The sequence below is a fragment of the Oncorhynchus clarkii genome, chromosome 27 (assembly GCF_045791955.1).
Source record: "Oncorhynchus clarkii lewisi isolate Uvic-CL-2024 chromosome 27, UVic_Ocla_1.0, whole genome shotgun sequence".
Taxonomy (NCBI): Eukaryota; Metazoa; Chordata; class Actinopteri; order Salmoniformes; family Salmonidae; genus Oncorhynchus; species Oncorhynchus clarkii.
In genome coordinates, this window is record NC_092173.1 from 29540031 (window position 1) to 29549817 (window position 9787).

General features: G+C 42.2%; 1 protein-coding gene across 1 annotated transcript in view; it reads right to left on the reverse strand.

The window, feature by feature from the left end:
• LOC139386006 (SPRY domain-containing SOCS box protein 4-like) overlaps positions 1-7630 on the reverse strand; it is a 44766-nt gene extending 37136 nt beyond the window's left edge. Inside the window, exon 1 of the mRNA XM_071131328.1 lies at positions 7365-7630. The gene's annotated coding sequence lies outside the window, so the exon portion shown is untranslated. The remainder of the gene's footprint in view (positions 1-7364) is intronic.
• Positions 7631-9787: the final 2157 nt, after the last annotated feature.

Genomic DNA, 9787 nt, shown 5'->3' on the forward strand with positions numbered 1-9787 from the left:
TTTTAGGCTGGGTTTCTGTACAGCACTGTGTGACATTGGCTTTAGTATTTATAAAGCCCCTTTTAAAATGTAATTGATTGATCTATTTCAATTGACATTTCCTCATACTCATACTCCGTAAAATCAATGAAATTGTTGCGTTTATATTTTTGTTCAGTGTATATTCTGTATGTCACCACAGTGGTTTGTTGGGACGACTGATTTCTGCTCAACGAGAGGCCTGTGACACGCCAGTCATTTGCAACCTCATTTGTCACAATAAATTACATAAATATCACAGCAGCAATAGAGTTGTCATAGCGATAACCGCATGCATCAAAGTAGCTCAGAAACGTTGCTTCTTCTGCGTCATAAACTCCTAGAGTTTGCAGTTTTAGCGTTTTCCCCCCTCTGTGACAAACATGGAAGAAGCTGAAACAAGCTGCCAACGCCTCTCTCAGGATGGCCCTGAGCCACACCAGCCCCCCTACTGAGACTCAGAGGGGGGCAGCATAACCTGATTCATGGTCACATAACCTGCTCACAACAACGTTAGGGTGTCCTGTCAGTGTCAGCACAGCTAGCTTACTTTGTGGTAGGGTATAGTGAAAACAATATAGCTATCAACATTAGCACCAATTGACAGAGTGTGAAGCAGGATTGTGACAGGGTAGGCAATTCTGTTTCCGTCAACACACCACCACTCCATTGAACACACACTTAGGAAGCACGGACCCCGTGTGTGATGTTTATTGCAATACAGTAGTCACATGCACACCCTGTTTGTACTGCATGTTACAGTAGGCTATGCAACAAACACCACAATATAAACTGGTTACATTATAGTGTATTCGGGGGTGGTGTGCTGAGAGGTGTTCCATCACAATCTTTCTTCCAGGATCTAGCACACGCTCTCAAATTAAGTCTACCACTCACTGGCTGTCCTTAGATGCAGTCTAAAAGACAAGACAGATGTGTTCCGCAAACTGTGCTTTTACTTAACGCACTCCATACACATATGACATCCTTTAAGGGGGTCAAAGGGTTTACAGACAGCTCATTATTAGTTCATATGTAGTTTAAGGTGAATCCGCACAGATGGACAAAGAAACTCAAAGCCCAATGTGTAGGTCTAGAAATCATCCTTCTTTGCTCTGATCCAAGCTATCCTGATTTCTGAGGTCAATCCTCAGACCAGGAGTAGACATTCTGCCCATTTGTTTTTATTAGGATCCCCATTAGCTGGCAACAGCTAGTCTTAAAGGGGTCCGACACAATGAAAAATGCATACATTTACATATATTTTAAAACATTAACATGTATTGAGCATCTATCAGTAACACATAGGTGTCAGTACATACACACAACAAGTAGGTCACTTGGGGGAGAAGCGTGCCATGAGGTGAAGCATTGTTCGTTTTTTTAAACCAGGTTTGCTGTTCACTTGCAGTAGTTAAGATGGAAGGGAATTAAATGCAATAATGGCTCTGTATAATACTGTATGTTCCCTTGAATTTGTTCTGGACCTGGGGACTGTGAAAAGTGTGTGTATCAGTGCTGTGTGCAAGTTTACTATTCAAACAATTTGGAATTTCCTACACATGAATGTTTCTTATAAAATCAAGAAGTGATGCAGTCAGTCTTTCCTCAACTCTTAGCCAATAGAGACTGGCATGCATAGTTTTGATATTAGCCCTCTGATTACAATGAAAAGCTAAATGTGAAACTCTGTTTTGGGCCAGCAGCAGCCTTAACTAGGTACTTCTTTGCAGCACTAGACCATTTGACTGGACAATAATCAAGATAAAACTAGTCAAGTTTTAGGACTTGCTTTGTGTGACGTCAAATAAGCAGAGAATCTATATCACGGACAGACCTCTACACAGATTTACAACCATTGAAGGACTGACCCCAATTAGTCGACTGGTCGATTGTTTGGTTTATCGAGAGAGAGACACAGCACCCGTCAAATGTTTGAACACCTACTCATTCAAGGGTTTCTTTATTTTGACTGTTTTCTACATTGTAGAATAATATTGAAGACATCAAAACTATAAAATAGCACATATGGAATCATGTCGTAACAAAAAAAAAAATTAAATCAAAATATATTTTAGATTCTTCAAAATAGTCACCCTTTGCCTTGATGACAGCTTTGCACACTCTTGGCAATCTCTCAACCAGCATCATGAGGAAGTCACTTGGAATGCATTTTAATTAACAGGTGTGCCTTGTCAAAAGTTAATTTGTGGAATTTCTTTCCTTATTAATCCTTTTGAGCCAATCAGTTGTGATGTGCCAATGTAGAGATGGTATACAGAAGATAGCCCTATTTGGTAAAAGACCAAGTCTATATTATGTCACGAACAGCTTAAATAAGCAAAGTGAAACAGTCCATCATTACTTTAAGACATGGTCAGTGAATCTAGAAAATTTCAAGAACTTTCTTCAAGTGCAGTCGCAAAAACCATCAAGCACTATGATGAAACAGGCTCTCATGAGGACTGCCACAGGAAAGTAAGACCCAGAGTTACCTCTGCTGCAGAGGATAAGTTCATTAGAGTTACCAGCCTCACAAATTTCAGCCCAAATAAATTATTTGCGGAGTTCAAGTAACAGACATCTCAACATCAACTGCATGAGACTGCATGAAATCAGGCCTTCATGGTCAAATTGCTGCAAAGAAACAACTACTAAAAGAACACCAAGAAGAAGAAGAGACTTGCTTGGTCCAAGAAACATGAGCAATGGACGTTAGACCGGTGGAAATCTGTCCTTTGATGTCCTCCAATGAGACCAAATTTGAGATATTTGGTTCCAACCGCTGTGTCTTTGTGAGACGCAGAGTTGGTGAACGGATGATCTATGCATGTGTGGTTCCCACTGTGAAGCATGGAGGAGAAGGTGTGATGGGTCTTTGCTGGTGACACGGTCTGTGATTTATTTAGAATTCAAGGCACACTTAACCAGCATGGCTACCACAGTATTCTGCAGCGATACACCATCCCATCTGGTTTGCGCTTAGTAGGACCATCATTTGATTTTCAACAGGACAATGACCCAACACACCTCCAGGCTGTGTAGGCTATTTGACCAAGAAAGAGAGTGATGAGTGCTGCATCAGACGACCTGACCTCCACAATCATCCGACCTCAACCCAATTGAGATGGTTTGGGATGAGTTGGACTGCAGAGTGGAGGAAAAGCAGCCAACAAGTGCTTAGCATATGTGGGAACTCCTTCAAGACTGTTGGAAAACATTCCAGGTGAAGCTGGTTGAGGTAATGCCAAGAGTGTGCATCAAGGCAACAGGAGGCTACTTTGAAGAATTTTTTATATATTTAACACTTTTTTGGTTACTACATGATTCCATTTGTTATTTCATAGTTGATGTCTTTACTATTATTCTACAATGTAAAAAAAAATGTACAAAATAAAGAAAAACCCTTGAATGAGTAGGTGTGTCCAAACTTTTAACTGGTACTAATATATAATTGTTTAAATGGCACACGAGACACCTGTCTGATTCATTCCCATCTCAGTGAACTAATTAATTGCAGAGGCCTAGATCAATCCATTGCGGAGGCAGTGGGGGTGGCACAGTCCAAGAAGAAGGGGAGTGTGGCTAAGATGCACGTCTCTCCAGAATGCACTCTTCCGTTAATTTGTGAAAATTAATTGCTTCACAACTTCATTGTGTGAATTGTTTGCATTTGATTGTTAAGGTCTATCAATTCCCCATTACATATCTCACCAGTAGTACATTTACCATTAATTCCTAACCTACAATGTTTGTTTGGTTACAGTACTTTCTGTTAATGCATTCAATATATTATTATTCCAGTCTTTTACCATTCTCATTGCCGGAGTGGGCATGTTGTTTGCAGAGAACACAACCTATGCTTGTGAGAAACAAGTTTTGGTTTATTTAATTACATTCACAAGTTGTCAATTTAGTCACTGTCTTTTGCTTGGACACGCACCCGATTACACAGAGGTAGGCCTATAGGTTTCCTGGCCTGCATGCAAATGTAGGCATATAAATGTTTAAAATGCACTACCACTAATGAGTTATGGAGCTTCTCAAAGTAATGTTTTCTTCACCTCAAACAAAGTCTGTTTTTACATCCATTGAGAATGACAATAATTCCTAAATGTATTTTTTTGGGGGGGGGGGGGGGGGGGGGGGGGAATCGAGCTCTTTCCCTTTTGATAACCACTCAGCATGAATAGGGAAAAATGTAATGCTCTGATCCAGTGGAAATGTCATAAAATAGGCCTGATGGGCCTGATGACCCCTTACCCTGTGTGTGTCCCGAGCTCACTGGCACAGGAAACTGAGGGTCCAGAATGTTAACCAATGTTGCAAGTTTACTAGCACAAGCTTAATCAAACAGTGTGCTTAAAGCATCAAACAAGCTCAATACATATAGTTGATTTTTTAAAAACACATAGACACACCCTATGTGGAAAAATACCCATTTAAACATTTCAACCAAACGATTGGTCAAAAGAACAGATTACTTTCAGTTGACCGAGATTGTCAACATATTGATTCAATGATTTAGGACTGTCCCTGAACAAAAACAATCTAAAGTAAAAGCAAGTAATTTAGTCTAAAAAGCCTCACCATTCATTACCAGATTCAAAGGAGGTCTAGAACTTAGGGAATGATTTGAACCAAATACATTGCTCTTAGTTTTAGAGATGTTCAGGACTAGTTTATTACTGGCCACCCATCCTAAAACGGACAACTTTCAGTGATTCACTAGCTGTGGTTGCTGGTTTGAAATTAAATATATAATTTGTTTTTTATTTTGAGTGTTGGACTACACACTGTACTAAAATTATTCATTCAAAATGTATTATATGTGCAAATCAGATCTAGTTGTTTAAAACATATATGATATAATGACTATTTATAGCATTGAATCATTACCGTACATGGACAAAGGCTTTCTTTAATGTCAGTAGCTTTCTTTAATGCCAGTGGCAGGTCATTGGTAAAAATAGAAAAGAGTAGAGGGCCTAGAGAGATGCCCTGCACACCACACTTCCCATGTTTAACATTAGAGAAGCTTCCATTAAAGAAAACCCAATGTTCTATTAGATAGATTCCTATATCCTGTATTCAGAGCTGAGGTTGAAAAACCATAACAGGTTATGGTCAATAATATCAACGGCGGCACTGAAATCTAACAGTACAGATCCTACAATCCAAACACACCAAAAAAGTTGTGAAGATGGCACGACAACCCATTTTCCCCTTCAGGAGACTGAAAAGATTTGGCATGGGTCCTCAGATCCTCAAAAGGTTATACAGCTGCATTATCGAGAGTATCCTGACCAGTTGCATCACTGCCTGGTATGGCAATCACTCGGCATCTGACCGTAAGGCATTAGAGGGTAGTGCACACAGCCTAGTACATCACCGAGCCAAGCGTCCTGCCATCAAGGACCTGTATAGTAGGCAGTGTCAGAGGAAGGCCCAAAAATTGTGACTACAGTCACCCAAGTCATAGACTGTCCTCTGCTACCGCACGGCAAGTGGTACCAGAGCACCAAGTCTAGGTCCAAATGGCTCCTTAACAGCTTCTACCCCCAAGCCATCAGACTGCTGAACAATTAATGAAACGGCCAACCGGACTATTTACATTGACCCCCCTCCTTTGTTTTTACACTGCTCCTACTCTCTGTTTATTATCTATGTATATAGTCACTTTACCCCTACCTACATGTACAAATTACCTCGACTAACCTGTACACCCGCACATTGACTCTGTACCGGCACAAAGCCTCGTTGTTGTTATTTTGTGTTACTTTTTATTTTGTAAATATGTTCTTAACTCTATTTCTTGAACTGCATTGTTGGTTAAGGGCTTGCAAGTAAGCATTTCACGGTAAGGTGAACAACACCTGTTGTTTTCGGCACATGTGACAAATAAAATGTGATATTATAAATGTATTTCAACCAATCATTAGTCATTTGTGTCAGTGTTGAGTGCTCTTCTCTATAAACATGCTGAAAGTCTTAATTTGTTCACATAGAAATAGCTTGTGTTTGGTCAACAACAACAAAAACTTCCAACAGTGTGCCTATTCCAGCTCTGCATCGGTGTGGTCATGATGCACTATGGATGTCGCCCATCTAGGTGGCTATAGGGTTCATAGGTCACCTGACATGACTGAGGTCATGGGTTCAAACCCCAGATGTTAATAATTGAGTGTGGGGGCTGTGAATGGTTCTATACTAGGAACTATCTGAATACTTCCCATGGGATCATTCATTGATTGGGCCTATACAACAGCCAAAAACTGGTAATGGTTTTCCATATAAATGGGTTAGTTGTAGGCCTAGCCAGAAGAGTAAGCAAGGCCTATTCTGGTGACAGAGGTTTAATGTACCATCCACTAAGACGCATCAAGGAAAGAAAAGCACATCAATATGATAACTGGCTCTTTAGGTCCATCCCACGGTAATCCCGTCACACTTCATCTGGACAGTGTTCCTGCCCCGGAAGGGCCAGGTCAGGCAGATGGTGTGGTTACTGTCCCTCCAGGAGATAAGGCATTTACCATTTAAAAATGACCAATAAACTGCAACAGATCCACTTGAATAGGCGTCGTTTTGGTAAACCTACCCCCGCTGTAAAATATCTCTCCTGTTTGCCCACCTGTGTCTGTAGATTCAAAGACTACACTGACTTAAATTCAGCTGTGACAATAGGAAACTGCCCAAAGCAGGGTATCAAATAGCAAGCCGACATGCAAATTCTGCAAAGGAGTAGACTACAATACAGTGGGCTAATACTTAAAGCAAAAAAGTGCTTTCCTGGTGTAAGTAATAACCATTACGGTGGCCTACTCTGTGTCCCAGTTTTCGACAGAATTAAATCCCGTCAACAACATATTTTGGGGAAAATTGTTTATTTGCTTGTAGCCACTCAGAACCTTTTCAGAATATCGTTTCGAAAACATTCTAATCATAATAAGTTTATTAATATTTTGTCATTACTTCCCAAGCGCTTGTAAACGGTGGGATTAATTAATTGTACAAAAAAAAAAATGGAATTACAAGTAAATGCCAAAGACAAGTTATGCTTCTCAAGTTACCAAGCTTCGCTTCCCAGTCGACGTAATTTTATTTCAATAAAGTCCTAAATTAGCCTTCTCATACGAAAGGCTTATTGAGTTGCTGCAGCTTCATAAAAACAACATGTACAACAACACAACATACCCAACCCAGTGCGACAAAGTTGTAAACACTGCCAAGTTTTCTAAACGTCAACAATAGAGAGCATATTGAACAACACTATCGAATGTGTTCAAACATTATTATATTCGACGGGGAAAAAAATGAAAAAAGACAAGACATATTTTACTTACGTTCCAATGTAGCCAAAAGCCTCGCCTCGCGACCGACAAAGCCCTCACGACGCCAAGTTCTCTCCTTGAGCATTAAAAAACGTTGGACTTTTTTTTCTATTATGCGTCGAAGATAATCATTTTATTTCACCCAAGCCGTACTAACTTTACTCTTCTGTGCTGTTTTATCGGCGAATTCTCTCTATCTACCGATACGGGAATTCGCGACGGGCGGCTTCTTTGTTCCGCGAGCCATTCCGTGGAAATCACCGTTCATGTGTCGCTGATACGCGCTGATTGGCCAAGTCGCTCGAGGGATAGGATCCGCAATAGGTGATGGCTAGGGCAACAGCAGAGCCATTTCTTTCCGCAGTCCTAAAGTCAGCCCATTTTTCGTGGCGAGGATATAATAATTCGACTAGCTAGTTTTGCTCACAACACTGACCTCGGGGAGTGAAGAAGTATCCTAGTCTAAATTTGAAATGACTTTTTCTATGCAACTAGCCTAAATGTTACTAGTAGCATAGGCCTACATTGCCCAATATTGGACTAAAGGAGCCTAACGTTACTCCTTAGTCCAAGTACCTTACATGTTCTGTTTAAGGGAACTAACTATACAGTCACCTCTCATGGCAGACCTCGTGGATCTGTTGCCGTGGGTTTGGGTTTAATGTTTGACAAAAGGACAAAGTGGAGGGGGAGCCAGGCCATTCAGGATCTTAAATACAAGACGTGTTGCTATATTGCGCAATATTTCCCCAACTCGGGAGCTTATGTTTTCTGAGGATGTAACAGTGATTATGGCTATTGGCTTTCTATCAAGCACCTTGAGAGCCTGATTGTAGACAGACTGACCGGGCTTTAATGTTGTACAGCAAGCTTGGGCCCAACTAGGTCAACCAGTATGGGGGCGGCAGGGTAGCCTAGTGGTTAGAGCGTTGGACTAGTAACCGGAAGGTTGCGAGTTCAAACCCCCGAGCTGACAAGGTACAAATCTGTCGTTCTGCCCCTGAACAGGCAGTTAACCCACTGTTCCCAGGCCGTCATTGAAAATAAGAATTTGTTCTTAACTGACTTGCCTGGTTAAATAAAGGTAAAAAAAAAAAAAAAAAAAAAAAAAAAAAAAAAAAAAAATGTTAAGTGGGGAAGTATAATTGCATTGAAGTTCAGATTGGCTACCTCTGTAGTCAGACACTTGGACATCTGGCTCAGTAGCATCAGATACCACCTGGAGCCTCTCCCCAGACACATAGACATCTGGCTCAGTAGCATCAGATACCACCTGGAGCCTCTCCCCAGACACATAGACATCTGGCTCAGTAGCATCAGATACCACCTGGAGCCTCTCCCCAGACACATAGATATCTGGCTCAGTAGCATCAGATACCACCTGGAGCCTCTCCCCAGACACATAGACATCTGGCTCAGTAGCATCAGATACCACCTGGAGCCTCTCCCCAGACACATAGACATCTGGCTCAGTAGCATCAGATACCACCTGGAACCTCTCCCCAGACACATAGACATCTGGCTCAGTAGCATCAGATACCACCTGGAGCCTCTCCCCAGACACATAGATATCTGGCTCAGTAGTATCAGATACCACCTGGAGCCTCTCCCCAGACACATAGACATCTGGCTCAGTAGCATCAGATACCACCTGGAGCCTCTCCCCAGACACATAGACATCTGGCTCAGTAGCATCAGATACCACCTGGAGCCTCTCCCCAGACACATAGACATCTGGCTCAGTAGCATCAGATACCACCTGGAGCCTCTCCCCAGACACATAGATATCTGGCTCAGTAGCATCAGATACCACCTGGAGCCTCTCCCCAGACACATAGACATCTGGCTCAGTAGCATCAGATACCACCTGGAGCCTCTCCCCAGACACATAGACATCTGGCTCAGTAGCATCAGATACCACCTGGAACCTCTCCCCAGACACATAGACATCTGGCTCAGTAGCATCAGATACCACCTGGAGCCTCTCCCCAGACACATAGATATCTGGCTCAGTAGTATCAGATACCACCTGGAGCCTCTCCCCAGACACATAGACATCTGGCTCAGTAGCATCAGATACCACCTGGAGCCTCTCCCCAGACACATAGACATCTGGCTCAGTAGCATCAGATACCACCTGGAGCCTCTCCCCAGACACATAGACATCTGGCTCAGTAGCATCAGATACCACCTGGAGCCTCTCCCCAGACACATAGACATCTGGCTCAGTAGCATCAGATACCACCTGGAGCCTCTCCCCAGACACATAGATATCTGGCTCAGTAGCATCAGATACCACCTGGAGCCTCTCCCCAGACACATAGACATCTGGCTCAGTAGCATCAGATACCACCTGGAGCCTCTCCCCAGACACATAGACATCTGGCTCAGTAGCATCAGATACCACCTGGAACCTCTCCCCAGACACATAGACA